Raw genomic sequence first — 5,000 nt, 5'->3', positions numbered from 1 at the left:
AGAAGAGAAGAAGAAGAAGAAGAAGAAGAGAAGAAGAAGAAGAAGAAGAGAAGAAGAAGAAGGAAGAAGAAGAAGAAGAAGAAGAAGAAGAAGAGAGAAGAAGAAGAAGAAGAAGAAGAAGAAGAAGAAGAAGAAGAAGAAGAAGAAGAAGAAGAAGAAGAAGAAGAAGAAGAAGAAGAAGAAGAAGAAGAAGAAGAAGAAGAAGAAGAAGAAGAAGAAGAAGAAGAAGAAGAAAGAAGAAAGAAGAAGAAGAAGAAGAAGAAGAAGAAGAAGAAGAAGAGAAGAAGAAAGAAGAAGAAAGAAGAGAAGAAGAAGAAGAAGAAGAAGAAGAAGAAGAAGAAGAGAGAAGAAGAAGAAGAAGAAGAAGAAGAAGAAGAAGAAGAAGAAGAAGAAGAAAGAAGAAGAAGAAGAAGAAGAAGAAGAAGAAGAAGAAGAAGAAGAAGAAGAAGAAGAAGAAGAAGAGAGAAGAAGAAGAAGAAGAAGAAGAAGAAGAAGAAGAAGAAAAGAAGAAGAAGAAGAAGAAAGAAGAAGAAAGAAGAAGAAGAAGAAGAAGAAGAAGAAGAAGAAGAAGAAGAAGAAGAAAAGAAGAAGAAGAAGAAGAAGAAGAAGAAGAAGAAGAAGAAGAAGAAGAAGGAAAGAAGAAGAAGAAGAAGAAGAAGAAAGAAGAAGAAGAAGAAGAAGAAGAAGAAGAGAAGAAGAAGAAGAAGAAGAGAAGAAGGAAGAAGAAGAGAAGAAGAAGAAGAAGAAGAAGAAGAGAAGAAGAAGAAGAAGAAGAGAAGAAGAAGAAAGAAGAAGAAGAAGAAGAAGAAGAAGAAAGAGAAGAAGAAGAAAGAGAAGAAGAAGAAAGAAGAAGAAGAAGAAGAAGAAGAAGAAGAAGAAGAAAGAAGAAGAAGAAGAAGAGAAGAAGAAGAAGAAGAAGAAGAAAAGAAGAAGAAGAGAAGAAGAAAAAGAAGAAGAAGAAGAAGAAGAAGAGAGAAGAAGAAGAAGAAGAAGAAGAGAAGAAGAGAAGGAAGGAGGAGGAGGAGAAGAAGAAGAAGAAGAAGAAGAAGAAGAAGAAGAAGAAGAAGAAGAAGAAGAGGAGGAGGAGGTGGAGAAGTAGGAGGAGGGCTTTATTGTCTATAGAAACGGAATTTCATTTCGGTTCACTTTGATTTTCCATTATTTGGACAATAAGAAGAAAATGAAGAAGAAAAATAGCAGTTAAAAAAAGATTTAAATATTGCGATAGCAACACCAAGCTACGTATATATATATATATATATATATATATATATATATATAATATATATATATATATATATATATATATATATATATATATATATATATATATATATATATATATATAATGTACTAACTGTCATAGCCATGTACACATTTTTGATATTTGCTTTGCTTTTGGGTTTCTCTGAATTAAATATTTAAAAAAACAACAACAATGCAATCCCGACATAAATATTGTTGTGTGACCACAGGGAAAATGAAAAAAGTAATAAACACACACACGCACTCACACACACTGACAAATAGACATATGCACACACACAGAAGCAAATGTATTGCACACATAATATACATATTCATACATACATAAATACACATACACACACATATAAATACACACACACACTGACAAACAGACATATGCACAAACACAGAGGCAAATGTATTGCACACACAATATACATATTCATACATACATAAATACACATACACACACACACACATAAATACACACACACACACTGACAAACAGACATATGCACACACACAGAAGCAAATGTAGTGCACACATATACATATTCATATATACATACACACACACACACACACACACACACACACATAAACACAGACACAAGCCCAACCCATACAAACAATATTTTTAATAAAAATCATAAGTTGATGGAACCTTTTATTGTGATTACACTTTGCTGACAATTTTCTACTCATTTTATTTTCAGCCCGGAATATCACTTATCATAACATGCGAATTGTTAGAATTATTCCCCCCCCCCCCCCTTTTTAACGTCCCCCACCTCCCTAAATAAAAACAAAAACATAACAAACGTATTCAATTCATATTGCGCAATGCTCAGAAATAAAAAATAATGTGAAATTGAATGTAAGTTTCAATTTAATTACAAAAACAGATCAAATGAACGTTTCGGGTTTCCCCTTTATCAACAAAACAGGATGAATGAAACACCACAGATTCATCTTAACTACGCCACTACCACATCAATTCATTCATCTGTGGTGTTTCATTCATCCTGTTTTGTTGATAAAGGGGAAACCCGAAACGTTCATTTGATATGTTATTGTAATTAAATTGAAGCTTACATTCAATTTCACATTATTATTTATTTCTTCGAGCTTCAAGCAGTAACATTTACAATGCTCCGAAATAAAAATGGCCGGCCTGCCCGTCCACCACGTGAAGTCAAAAGACTCCAATCTACGTCCATATTCTGTTATTATTTTATAAGAATGATTGAAAACTGAACATAATTATATATGCTTGTTTTAACATCGATGCCATGCACAATATTTTGCGTCGCTGGTTTGAGAGCATTCCACAAACAACAAGAAAAAGATAAAAACCGACGTATACATTATGCAGGTCTGACAACCGAACACAATTATGGGCCTAGTTTAACATTGTTGTAATGGACAATATAATATATATTTTTGCGTCATTTTTTTTTTTTTTTTGAGATTTCCATTAAAACAGAATGAGCCCATAAGGAATTGGGTTTTCCGACCTGCAAATAAGGGCACGTCGATCAAAAGACTTTGGCCTATCAAATCTGAAAATAAGTAAGAAAAAAGGTCGACCCCACCCCATAAACAGTCAACGATTAAAACAACAAAACAAAACACGACAAAACCAGAGAAACATAAGCTTTTATATACAGCAACATCCACTACACGTGCTCAAAGCGCCTTGCAAAGAGTCTTAAGCAAAATGCAACACAGAAAAAAAAACCATAAAGGACGAGACGAGACATGACACCTCAAAGGCGATAATACAGTTCCTCGCCGCCGGATACAAGTTAGTGGAATTCCAGCACTCTCTGCAATACGGCACGATGGAGAATGGTGACCGAATTTTATATAAATTATATATATAATATATGTGAATGTCGTTATCTCCCTTATGAAAATCGGATTTCGGCACGCTCCGATTCTAGCACGCTTAGTGGCTTCTCCCGAGAGCGTGCAGGAATCCAGCGAGTACTGTACAAAAAGTTGTTGTTTTTTCCGATTGATATTAGGATGTGACAAGAGGTATTCTATATGCAATGCCTGACAACACGCGATGTGATCTACTTTCATCTTTGTCGAACATATTAAAATAGGAATGTCTATGTTTGTGAAAATTAAGCGTACATTTCTGATATCCGATACAAGGAATGTTACTGCTGCTGTACTCGAAAAAACAAAACAAAAACTAAAACAAAAACAAAAACAACCCACCCCCCTAAAAACAAAGAAAAACCCCATAAAAACTCCAGAAAACAAAACAAAAACAAAAAACAGAAACACACAAAAAAAAGACCTAAAAACAAAACAAAACAAACAAACAAAAAACAAAAACAACCCCCCCCCCCAAAAAAAAAAACCAAAAAAAAAAAAGACAAAAAACAAACAAACAAACACGTATTTAAAATTTTGGCCAAATAACTTCGTCCTTCTAATTAATATCGATCGACAATTAAAATACCCTCATCTTATAAAAAAAACTCTCATACCTGGGACTTCATGTCTGATAGTTTTTGACAAGACGAGGGGTCATTTCAATCGTTGATCGATATTTGAAGGACGAAGTTATCTGGCCAAAATTTTGAATACGTGTTTTTTGTTTGTTCTTTGTTTTTTTTTTGCATGTTTTTTTTTAAAATATTTTTTTCCGAGTACCGCAGAACAGACATTCCCTCTCACTTACTCCACTCCACCGTAAGCTTAGTGGCTATGTTAAATTATATTCTAAAATTTTACAATGGAACCCATGTATAACAGGTCTGGATATAACTGCGATCCGGTTATAACAGGGGTCTTGAAAATTCATCTCCCCCCCCCCCCCCCCCCCCCCCCCCCCCCCCCCCCCACCACGTCTCTTTGCCTTTAGTAATATTTACCAGATATTATAGCATGACTTTTAAGGCCAAATCGGTTATAACCATGACTCTATGGTTATAAGAGCTGTACAAAAACCTACTCGGGTTATTTCCCTTCTTGAAATTCGGCGGCGACAACAGGATTCAGTTAAGAAGGGATTTTAGGCTGGCCCTACCATTACTGTTACACCGGGGTTCCTCTGTATTTCTTTTTAAAAATTTGACATTATGGTTTTGCACAATACTCTATCCTATTAAAAATAATATAATTATTGAGATCAATAAAGAATATGAAACTATCCCGAAAGGTTGTTTTTGTGAAGCTCGCCACAAAAAAAAAAAAATAAAAAATACTTCAATGTTATGGCCTGACGCTTGGGATATTCCAGTCTCCCCTTGGAATAGACCCTAGATACAAATTTCCCCTTTGGGATGAATAAATGGAATTTTATTTATTTATTTATTTTATTTTGTTTTGAAAAAAAAATCAACAACATCAGTTTTTCTGGGTTACATTACGAACAGGGATACTGTTGTCTTCTGGCACTTTTCTACTCACTTCATTTCTCGTTATTATCAACACACGTGCCTGCTCCACTCACTTTTCTGAATAAATCCGTTTTTTTTTTCAAATAACTTATTATTGGAGTATTTTTTGTGGCGAACTTCACAAAAACGACCCGCTGCCACAGACTCTTATGTATTATTAAAAAAACAAAAACAAAACAAAACAACCCAAACAAACCACGGACTAATGTGTACTTATTTGCAGGTCCGACAACCCAATTTGTTATGGGCTCATTGTTGTAATGGAAATACTCTCATACTATCTCAAAATATTGTCCAATAACAACAATGTTAAATCAGGCCCATAATCGA

Source organism: Berghia stephanieae, chromosome 6, assembly GCF_034508935.2.
Source record: "Berghia stephanieae isolate SIO BIC M18660-M18661 chromosome 6, UCSD_Bste_1.3, whole genome shotgun sequence".
NCBI classification, from domain to species: Eukaryota; Metazoa; Mollusca; class Gastropoda; order Nudibranchia; family Aeolidiidae; genus Berghia; species Berghia stephanieae.
This window is presented reverse-complemented; position numbering follows the sequence as displayed.